Raw genomic sequence first — 12,481 nt, 5'->3', positions numbered from 1 at the left:
AAAGAAAAACAATAGAAATGGGAAAGTAGGAATTAACAAACATAACAACTACACACCTGATAAATATGCACTAAGAAAAATCTGTGTTAAGTGTGATAGTGTCAATCATTTGTCTGTTAATTGCAAACTTGTCATGCCTACTTCCATGTCTGCACCTCCTTCATTTCCCAGCATGCCTACAATGCCTGTAAATGGTATTGTAACGCCCTCAAGACCCGGGGTATAAGTCTGGGGGTTACTAGCTAATCTCCAAACCTGTACAATTTAATTAACAATTAATAAAGAAATGAAATTAAACCACTTTAACACTAACCAGGATCTTTTTAGGTTGAAGTATGAAAAGAAGAACCACTAACTACTTTTATTACAAACCAATATTCAAAGTCTCACAAACTCTCTTTATTACAAACCATTGTCTAATTCATTTTAAACTAAGTTCAACTTTTATTCAAACACACACACATACTATCTATCAACACTCCACCTGCTCGGGCAACTCAAAGCTTTCTTCCTGGATTGGGATCAACACCTTGGGTATGAGAGGATCCCGAGGCTTGACCCGCTTCTTTACCACTCGAGTCCTGATTGGTTTCATATTCCTTCTTAACTGAAAACAATAAGGTGAATAACAACAAAAGGGGTGAGCCAAAAATTGCTCAACAAGTCCACAAAATATAAACAGTGTTAAGGCATTTTAAATGAATTCGTCATCCCAGGTATATCTGCAAAGATATAACCTCACGAGAATTGAAAGAAGGCCATTACTGGTGAGTACAAATAAACTAAACTGGACACAAGTTCGCATCTATATTCTGCTGATCAGTCAGAATATAATGCAGATCCATATCTCAATATATAGATCCAATCGGGTACCCAGGCACTACGGCCCACGTCGAGGCACCAGTCATCCCGGTCCTCAGGATTAAGACATACTCAATCCCAAAATATCATTATCCAGTCCATCGCTTAGCAACCGGAATAATCGATATGCTTTGATATATTCCAAACATTAGAATATATCAATCTCCATGTGTCATCAATAGAATATGAATCAAGAATCCAAAGAAACTGGAGAAATCAAGAATCGAAATGAAATATGAACAAAGGAATAGCAAGTGTATATCAGTGATCAAGAACAATAATCAAGAGAATGTAAAGGTGATAAATATTTGAATCAATATCACTATTCTGAAAGTAGAATAGAGGAAAAACTTGCCTTCTGCGCGACTTACTGCAATTGAATCACTTCAGTCTATCACCTTGGACTATTACCGACTCAACTGGCCTGACTGGCTTAGCTTCTGTTGGCAAAACAGACTGGTTAAGTCACGTCGCACTTCATTTGCATCTTGAATCGACTTCAAACCGATCCTAACATCTACCCATGTGCTTATGGCTGACTCATGTATTATATATAAGCAAGTAAGACTCGATTAACCATGTAATACACATAAGCACATAAGCACATAATCATTTTTATGGTTAAAATAATTTTTAAAACCAAAATCGACTCGCTGATCGCTCAACTGATCGTTATCTGACTCGTTTCCCATTTTTCCGGAATTTTTCGGACACGTCTCGGCACGTAACTTGACTGATAATCAAACAAGTCACAAAATCAACTAACTTCTAAAAGAAATTAAGCTTTGATATTTTTTTAATGAAAATGATTCATTTTTCTGAGTTAACAGACTTTCGTTTCACGTAAAACAGACTAACGGTTGAATTATTATTAATTAAATACTGAAAATTCCATTTATTATTATTATAAATAATTATTACTAATTTTTAAAACCCAAAAATAATTTTTAAATCATTATTTAAGAAAATCAGAATTAAAAATAATTTTTCTATAATTTTTGAAATTAAAATGAATTTATTATGATTTATTGAAAATTATTTGATTAATTATCAAAATAATTAATCACTTTTAAATAATTAATATGTAATAAATAAATAATAAATAATTAAAAAAATAATTCAATCTGATTTTTAGAAAATAATTCAGAATTATTTATAATATAAATTAATTAATTAAATAATTAATTAATCAATTTATAAAATAAATAAAACTGATTTTTAAAATTAATAAAACTAAAAAGTAAAAATAATTTCCAGAAACAGTTGTCAGAAAACCATCCCTGACAAAATCAGATCAAACCCGGGTATTTTACACGGGTCAAACGGGTCAAAATCCGGGTTGTGAAGAACACGCCGGATTTTGCCCAGAATCCGGCCACCGGTGCAGAATCCGGTGAGCCATTTTCAGGCCAAAAAACGGAACCGTTTGGTTCGTTTTTCACAGGGTTTCAATTCCAAATCGTTCTGGCAATCTAATTCTGGCAATAACATCACAGAATAACCCTCTGGTCATCTTCTCTGATCAAAATCGACATGAAATCCGGCCAAAAACCCAAATCATTCATTTGTACATAAAATCAAACGTTATATAGTGCAAAATGAAGCTAAGAACATATACAATCAAAGCCATAACATTACAAGAACCAAATATTCACAGAAACCATCGAGTTGTGTTTTGAAAATTCGACCTAAACCCTAGAAATCGTGAATCACTATCCAAGCATCGTTTGTTCAATTAAACACCATGAATCGACTGTAAATCATCTAACAAAGCTATATCAATCATCAAAACATCAAAATTACCACAGAATCAAAAAGCCCTAATTCGAGCATAAACCCTAGAAATCGAAAATAAAAAACGATGCAATAAAACGTGAAATTGATGCAAGAAACAGAAAGAACAGATCAAAACCTTCAATTTGGATACTCGAATCACTTGTTTTGGTGCTGTAATCAGATCAAAATCACGACTTGAATTCCTGACCCGAACCTGTTCTTCCCGACCCGATTTCAGAGGATTTTTGGTAATTTTGCAGATTTTAATGATTAATTATAATTAATTAAATAAAAATTAGGCTATTTATAGTAGTAAAAATAATACTCCTAATTAAAATTAAGGGGCTAATTATACATTAAATAAAAATATTGAGCCCTAATTTTTATAATTTTTGAGTATTAAAATTTAATTTATAAATATTTTATATATGCAATATATATGCCAAAAATTCTCAAAAATTATGAATAATGCAAAAATGCAAAGAAATAATATAAATGAAAGTCCTATAATTTTATAAAAATAAAAATGTGATTTTTGTGGGATTTTGACACCCAATGGGGCCCGGAAAAATCATTTTTCGCAAAACGAGAAAATTTATAAATTATCTAGATGTTCAGAACAAGGCGATTATAAAAGCCATTTGATGAAAAATAAGGCCGATTATTTTATTTAAAATACTGGCTTTAAAATCATCGTTTGGGTCGTAAAACGTTTGAAATAAAACCTATGAATGCATAATAAAATATCTGAAAAATACCTTAAAAATACAGAAATGACATGGGATACACGTATCATGTAAGAGTTAGGGTTTATCAGATAATCACACATAAATGACACATTAATACACATATTTTATTATAATCATGATATAATATAAACGTAAAGTTCCCAGTCGTTACATCCTTCCCCCCTTAAAAGGATTATGTCCTCAGAATCTTCTATGAAAATAAATGAGGGTATTTCTCTAATATTTCACTTTCAAGTTCCCAGGTTGATTCTTCAACCATAGGATTTCTCCACAACGCTCGCACTAAATATACAGACTTATTTCTCAACACTTTCTTTCGCCGATCTAAAATTCTTACCGACTGTTCTATAAAAGACAAATCAGGTTGGATTTCTATCGGCTCATACTCGATTACATGCCTAGAATCAGGATTATATCGCTTAAGCATGGACACGTGAAACACATTGTGAATATGCTGCATATGAGGCGGTAAAGCTAATTCGTATGCAACTTTTCCCACTTTCTTCAAAATTTCAAATGGTCCAACGTATCGTGGTTTCAATTTACCCTTATTGCTAAATCTGGTTAATCCTTTCCATGGTGATATTTTGAGTAGTACGTTTTCTCCTTCTTGATAGTCCATATCTTTCCTGGCTTGATCTGCATATTTGCGTTGCCTGTTTTGCGCTGCATCGAGTCATTTTCGAATGAGTTTAATCTTTTCTTTCGTCTGTTGAATTAGTTCTGGACCCAAAATTTTGCGTTCTCCAACTTCATCCCAATATATTGGTGATCTGCATTTTCTCCCGTACAATGCTTCATACGGTGGCATTCCAATGCTGGCGTGATAACTGTTATTATAAGAAAATTCCACCTGAGGTAAATGTTCATCCCAGCTGCCTTCAAAATCGATCGCACAAACTCGTAATATGTCTTCAATCGTTTGGATAGTTCTTTCACTTTACCCATCGGTTTGCGGATGATAAGCGGTACTCATGTTCAATTTAGTTCCAAGACATTCTTGAAATTGTCTCCAAAATCTTGAGTTGAAACGAGGATCTCGATCAGACACGATAGATACTGGAACTCCATGTCGCATCACAATTTCTTTGAGATATATGTGCACTAGCTTGTCGAGTGAAAATCTTTCATTGATTGGTAGAAAATGTGCCGACTTCGTGAGTCTGTCAATGATTACCCATATCGCATCATGATTTGCCTTTGTCCTTGGTAGTCCTACCACAAAATCCATCGCTAGATGTTCCCATTTCCATTCTGGAATGTCTAATGGTTGCAATAATCCACTCGGACGTTGATGTTCCGCTTTAACTCGCTGGCATGTGTAGCACTTACTTATCCATTCAGCTATTTCCTTTTTCATGTTCGGCCACCAGAAGTTTTCTTTCAGATCACGATACATTTTTGTACTTCCTGGATGAATGGAATACTTCGAATTGTGCGCATCTCGCATTATTTCTTCTTTTAATTCTGCTACGTTAGGGATCCAGATTCTCGACGCAAAGCGTAAAATTCCTTCATTATCTTTCTGAGTTGTGATTTCTTCTCCCATCAGGTCGTCATCTTGACTCATCACTTCATTTTGACAGCGGCGAATCTTTTCTAACAATTCCGGTTAGAAAGTCATAGTGTAGATAGCTTCTGCAGATTCATTGGGAATACGAATCTCAATTTCCAATTTGTCGAATTCCTTGATTAAGTCTTCACACGAAGTTAACCGATTCAATCTTTCTTTCCTGCTCAGCGCATCTGCTATAACATTTGCTTTCCCTAGATGATAATTGATCGTGACGTCGTAATCCTTTATCAATTCCAGCCATCGACGTTGTCGCATGTTCAGCTCCTTTTACGTAAAGATATACTTTAGACTTTTATGATCTGTATAAATTTCACATTTTTCACCGTAGAGATAATGTCTCCAAAGCTTCAACGCAAATACGATTACTGCCAATTCCAGATCATGAGTGGGATATTTTTGTTCATGAGGTTTAAGTTGTCTCGAATCATATGTGATGACGTTACCGTGCTGCATCAGTACACATCCTAACCCGCGATACGAAGCGTCGCTGAAAATGACGAAATTTCCTAGCTCGTCTGGCAATACAAGTACTGGTGCGGTTACTAACCGATTTTTCAGCTCTTGAAAACTTTCTTCACACTTATCACTCCATTCAAACTTTTCACTTTTTTGAGTTAACTTGGTCAGCGGCGTTGTTATTTTCACAAAATCTTTGACAAACCTTCGATAATATCCTGCCAATCCCAAGAAACTTTGAACTTCTGTCGGCGTCCTTGGTCTTTCCCAATTTAACACAGCTTCAATCTTCGCTGGATCGACTTGGATGCCTTCTCTACTGATAATATGCCCTAGAAATTGTACTTCTCTTAACCAGAATTCACATTTCAAAAATTTTGCGTATAGTTGCTTTTTCCACAGAATTTCCAAAGCTATTCTCAAGTGTTCTGCATACTCTTCTTCTGACTTGGAGTAAATCAAGATGTCATCAATGAATACAATCACGAATTTATCCAAATATTTCTTGAATACTCTGTTCATCAAATCCATGAATGCTGCTGGCGCGTTTGTCAGACCGAATGCCATTACCAAAAACTCGTAATGCCCATATCTTGTACGAAACGCAGTCTTTGGAATATCTTCAGCTTTAATCTTCAATTGATGATAGCCTGATCGCAAATCTATCTTTGAAAACCATGCTGCTCCTTTTAGCTGATCGAACAAATCGTCGATTCTCGGTAAGGGATACTTGTTCTTGATAGTGAGTTTATTCAATTCCCTATAGTCAATGCATAATCGCATGTTGCCGTCCTTCTTCTTCACAAATAACACCGGTGTACCCCATGGGGATACACTAGGTCGTATGATGCCTCGGTCTAGAAGATCTTGCAGTTGCGTTGACAATTCCTTCATTTCGACTGGAGCTATCCGATATGGAGCTTTCGAAACTGGTTATGTACCCGGTGCTAGATCAATTGTGAACTCAATTTCTCGATCTGGTGGTAACCCTGGAAGCTCGTCTGGAAAGACGTCTGGAAACTCGCACACAATTGGAATGTCTTCTATTCTAGGACTTCCTCTTTCAGTATCTAACACGTAAGCTATGTACGCCTCACATCCTTGTCGAATCAATCGTTTAGTCTGCATCACAGTAAGAAATTTCTTCTGCTGTTTTTTGCCTTTGAATATTACCGTTGCATTTTCCGCAGTTCGCAATTTGACTCTCTTATTCGTGCAATCTATCTGAGCGTTATGACATGCTAACCAATCCATTCCCAAGATAATATCGAATTCTCCTAGCTTAAAAGGAATTAAATCTACCAAAAAATGATGTCCGGCTATTTCTATATCACATGCAGGACATACTCGATCTACCGGAACTTGGTCGTCATTCGCTAATTTTATAATTAACGTTTCGCCCAACCATTCGATTTCACAATATAACTTATCAAGAAATTCTTCAGAAACAAATGAACGAGTAGCTCCAGAATCAATTAATACTTTGGACTTACGGAATTCACCAAAAGCGTACATGCAATAACACTCGGACTCTGCACCGCTTCTTTCATGGTCATGTTAAAAGTTCTTGCTTTGGATTGATTAGGCGGCGGTGGAGGTAACACTACACCATAAATGGCCTATCGCAACCCCCTCCATGTGAGTGTTGCTTCATTATGTTACCTTAGGTATGCTACTTTTGACCTAGTGCAACATTATAATTTTGATGTTACCTTAGCTACATCATTGGTGTTGTATTAGATAGATAGTGTTGAATTTTTCAACATGCATGGATAAATGTTACCTTAGATTATTGTTAAACAAATATATTATTTTTAATATAAAATAAAATTAAATAATTGTTCATTTCTAGAAATATTTACAATACATAAAAGTAATCAATATATTTTTCTAAAAAGTAAAATTCGTCGAGATAATTTAAATATATATTAAGTTTTTATGTTAATTTAAATATTAAATAGTTTTTTATCTTTAAATATTTATTACTAGACAAAAAGTAAATAGTACATATTTTCAGAAAAAAGTATTACTAGACAAATACATTCGTATGTTTAATATTAATTACAAAATTTATTTATTAAATTAAAAATTTTAGATTTTAAATAAAAATTAAACATAAACTGATATAAACATACAAGCACATTAGTCAGTGAATTTTTTGTGCTAGTCAGAGCGGCAAAATGCCCGCTCATTTTTTCACTAGGTGACCCCTCTGTGTATCTCTCTCCCCCAACCTCTCTATTTCTCTCCCCCAGTCTCAGCCCGGCTTTACATCTCTTTCCCAACTCTCACTTTGGGCTACATATATATCAGGTCGATTCGTTGATGACTTACTACACATATTTAAGTCGGCCGGGTCAAATTTGAGAGCTTCAAATTGGGGTTTCTTGTACTTGGGGTTGAAATTAGGGTTTCTTCGCACTTTAACTAATTAGGTTCTATAACTTTGATTTCAGGTCTCCGTTGATGGATTTGGAGCTTCAGACCTTCGATTTTAGGTATTTTGGGAGTTTTTGTACTTATTTAGATGTTGATATATTATCGGATGAAGAGATTCTCCTGGAAGAAATTAAGGAGAACTCGAAAGGTAGTGCCTATTCAATTGTAACTATGTTGTTAAGTCTATAGATTGTTGCCTGACTGAACACGTTATCACTTCCATCATGGATTAGTCTATAGAAGCATTATAGATTAGTGTGCACAACATATGTCTTTCAATTAGTGGTCATATTTTCATACATTTTGCAATTATTCTTTCTATTCTTGACTTGTCACTAAAATTGACTAGACTTTCCTTGTTGTGTCTTTATTATTACCTTGTAGCAGATTAGAACGTCTACAACCTCTCAAGAATGAGAGAATCAGCAGCAATTAGGTACAAAGGATTTGGAATACCAATGGATTGGATGCTTGATACTGGTTATGTAACACAGGTACATACATATGCTCTTTAGCATTGTAAATTTAAATAGAATTTTATAATGCAGAAGACTAGACTTACATACTGTGTACTTATGTGAATCAAAACCAAGTGTCTGGTGCCATGTTTTTACATATAATCAACTACAGTTTACTGTCACTCTACCGACACCAGTGTATCCTGTTACTCCTGTGTTTTGGCTAATGCGTGTACATGCACAAGCAGCTCTCCTACTAAAGCAAATATAGGGGCCTTGATTAATACTTTAGTGTATTCTATTACACTTTAATCACATTTTCTACTTTCACAGCTAAGAGTTCCAGTTACCCCCATATTTTTTTGTCAAAAGTAAATAATTAAGGCAGCATTTAAAAAACAAGCGGCCAATCTGAAATCTAATTATTATATACTGGGTGATAGACTGATAGTCCTCTGTAGTTAACATATCAGGTGTTGAAAACAATTTTGCTACTTTTGGAGAAATCTGGTTGTATTCGTAGCTTTTCTCTACTTAGTTGGTTTACTTCTTGTTAATCTGGATTTTATTTTTATACTACAACTCTTGCTGCATATAATATTTCCTATTTTTTCTTCCTCCATTCATACAATATGGATCAAATCTGTGTTTCTTCCTTCATTCATACAATATGGATCAAATCTGTGTTTCTAAGCCTTACTTTATTATCAATATTGTTAACTTTGACTTTGTTTTAGTTGAATTATTTTTAATTCTTTTTTCCCTCTCTACTTCAGCTTATTTTGTAGGAAACTGAAGTCCTTATTGCTTTCATTCTGATAGAGTATTGTAACTTCATTTTTATGGTCAGAGTCATAATTGGTTTATATGTATGCCAATGAAATTTCTTATGCTCCAGACCTGTAGATTTTAAAATATAGCTATTGTAATTAAGCTGATTTAGGTTATTTTGTGCAGAAAATATAACATTGTTATAATCGATTCCTTGAACACAGAACCAAATGAGTATCTATGAATCTAGGAGTATATATACGTTCAAAGTGGTAACTTCACATTTTTAATTATATATAACATGTGCATTATATTAGGCTCTCAAAGAGAGGTCAATGTCTGTAGAGATGGAATTTATTTCTCTATTATGCCTTATTTATATTTTGCATATATTCTGCAATGTTTTGCTCTGTTTTCATTGACTCATCAGTCTTTCATTTTATTTCACTGACGATCCATGTTTTTCTCTCGTGGCTGTTAATAGTGAAATATGAATTTGGACTTGGCGGTGCCATGATTTCTACAATTTTGGAAATTTGGATTCCGAATATAGGTCAACTAGTTTATCTTTTTGGTGGATGGTGCCCATATTCCACGTAATAACTGTGGTCCTATATGTGGGTCCCACTTTTTTAAAAATATTTTGAAACTCTAAGGTAACATAAAAAATAAGTTACAACTGATCTCTCTTTCTGTTGCATTAGCAAGCTAAGGCGACATATAAACAAGTTAAAACACGATGTTGCCTTAGGCACCAAAGATGTTACCTTAGACCCCTAAGGCAACATGGAAAAACCTATCTTTAAAAAAATGTTACCTTAGCTTAAAAATGGGGCAAGAGCAACATATTTACCCCCTAATACAACATTTTTTTGGTGTTACAGTAGGCATTTTATGGTGTAGTGTAATGCTAACACTCTCGGAACACTGGCTGCCATAGCTGGTCCTTTGCAATTTCTGGCGATATGCCCTTTCTTTCCATACTGGAAACAAGTCATCTCTGCTGTTCTACCTGTTGGACATTCGTTAGAATAATGCCCTTTCTGCTTACACTGATAACACGTTACATCCCTTTTGATACATACACCAGTATGCTTTCGATTACATGTCTTGCAGTACGGCACTGGAACTCTGACCATTCCCTGCTGACTGGAGGTTTGGAAATGATTACCTGCCTTCTGTGAACCTTGTCCTATCCTTTTAAAATTCAAATTTGCCCGGGCTTGGAATCCCGGCTTTCTGCTGGAGCGATCTTGGAAACTTCCCTGTCCCTTGTCTTGCTGAGATCTTTTACTTTCCCCTTCTATAATCAAAGCTTTCTGAACTACGGCGATATACGTCGTTAATTCGAAAACTGCAACTTGGCCACGAATCCATGGTCGTAACCCTTCTTGAAACCTTTGAACTAACTTCTCTTCAGTGTCAACCTGTTCTGGAACAAACCTAGCCAACTCAGTAAATTTGGCTTCATATTCTGCCACGGACATATTTCCCTGCTTCAGCTCTAAAAACTTTATCTGCATCTGATTTCTTACGTAGCGAGGAAAATGCTTTTCTAAAAACAACTCTTTAAACCTATCCCATGCAATAACTTCTTCACCCTCTAAGGCCTTTTTAGATTCCCACCAATAATTCGCCTCTTCTGTCAACAAGTAACTAGCAAAATCAGTCTTCTAGTCCTCACCTACCTTCACTAGTGCGAACGCTTTCTCTACTTCTTTTAACCAGGTGGTAGCTTTAATAGGATCAGTAGTCCCTTCAAACTCTGGAGGTTTAACTGACTGAAACCGCTTAAAAGTAACAACAGGTAATATTTATGGTAATTGAGGCTCAGGACGAGGTGGCTGTTGCAACATTTGTTGTTGTATCTGCTGTTGCTGATGCTGCATCTGCTGCTGCATCATTACCATCTATTATTGCATCAAATAGAACATTTGGTTCATGGTCTCATTAGTCTGGTCTTCAGAATTGCTGTTAGAGGTCTCAGCCCTAGTCTTTCTTTTTGGTTCCATCTTCTTCTGATAATAAAAGAGGTGATATTTATTTAACAGTTTAATAAACAATTGACAATATGTATGGAAAACAATTTATCCTGTATTCATAACATGGTTTATTTAAAGAAAACAGTTGCTGAGTGTACAGACTAGAAATGTAAACAGTTAAATAAAATAATTGTTCTCTTTTTTTTTTCTTTTTTTTTCAACAGGAATTATAATATGAAAAACTGTAAAGTGAAAGTAAATGCTGTAAAACTATAAAGACTGAAATTTAAATAAAAGAATTTGAAAAAGTTCATCTTATATATATATGTGACACCAGCTTCAGGTGTAAATACTTGATACAAAAAGTCTCGGGCTACTGGTCATCACTACGGCTACAAGTCACACTATCGCTACAAGTTAAACTACTACCACAAGTTAAACTACTGATACACACATACACTACTACTAAGTTATACTATACTGCCTCTATATACATATGTACTCTGGAGTCACCGTCTCAAACCATCTCAGAACCCAGGCGGAATACGCCTAAGCTCCTCTCTAAGTGCCTGGACCAAAGTCTATGCCAAGCGAAAAACCCTGTAGAACTCTGCAAAAGAAGGAGGTCCATCATGAGTCAAATCATCCAAGCTCCTAAGTAGCACTCATCAACACTGACTGTAATCGCTGTCTCATATAATAATCCGGCTGTAGGGCCGCTAACGGTCCTCTGTCCCTCTGATCATACAGATGCATAATCTCCCGACACTGTGCCCGCCAATACTCCACATCATCCCTCATAACTCTATACTCATGGTATGGTACCATATGCGGCTGAGCAACCTGACCTACTGACTCCTGAGAAGGAACCCTCGGAATACCTGCACCCTGCTCGGGTAAACCTAACTATAGATCCACATCATGCTCTCCCACCCCCTCTACTGGAATCATCTGAACTATGTCCGGCTCTGGGGCATGCACTGGTATATGAGGTAACAATGGTGGTGGTGGTAACTCCTGCTCAATACCTAGTATAAACTGGTGCTCAATAGGTAAAGGAACCATCGGCTCGAAGAACTCAAATAGATCAAACATCTCTATGGGGTCATGCACTATCCCCTGTACTGGTGGTACCGACTCCTTGTGGCAATGGTGGTGGAGGTGGTAGAGGAGGAAACATATACTCAGATACTGGAGGTATGGCTGGTGCTACTGGCCCAGTGACTGTCCTCTCGGAAGATGCAGAATAACCAGAAGATGCCATCTGATAATGTACCAAAGAAAAGAAAATGTACCAAAGAAAAGAAAAGGTCATTAACAATCCTAAGATTATTTCCCTATTCTAATCTGACCTAAATCCTAACACTATTCATCCTAATTTGATTATCCCTATCTTATGTGATCTCCCTATCC

At 35.6% G+C, this 12,481-nt stretch overlaps 1 long non-coding RNA gene across 1 annotated transcript; it reads left to right on the top strand.

Annotated features, from left to right (window-relative positions):
- Positions 1-7,591: 7,591 nt before the first annotated feature.
- Positions 7,592-9,494, top strand: LOC141687199 (uncharacterized). Its single transcript, XR_012560953.1, has 3 exons — positions 7,592-7,731; positions 7,875-8,005; positions 8,245-9,494. It is a non-coding gene; the product is annotated as an uncharacterized LOC141687199 (long non-coding RNA).
- Positions 9,495-12,481: the final 2,987 nt, after the last annotated feature.

The sequence above is a fragment of the Apium graveolens genome, chromosome 9 (assembly GCF_009905375.1).
Source record: "Apium graveolens cultivar Ventura chromosome 9, ASM990537v1, whole genome shotgun sequence".
In the NCBI taxonomy this organism is placed as follows: domain Eukaryota; kingdom Viridiplantae; phylum Streptophyta; class Magnoliopsida; order Apiales; family Apiaceae; genus Apium; species Apium graveolens.
The sequence above is the reverse complement of the archived record's forward strand: the minus strand, read 5'-3'. Positions and strand labels throughout refer to the sequence as shown.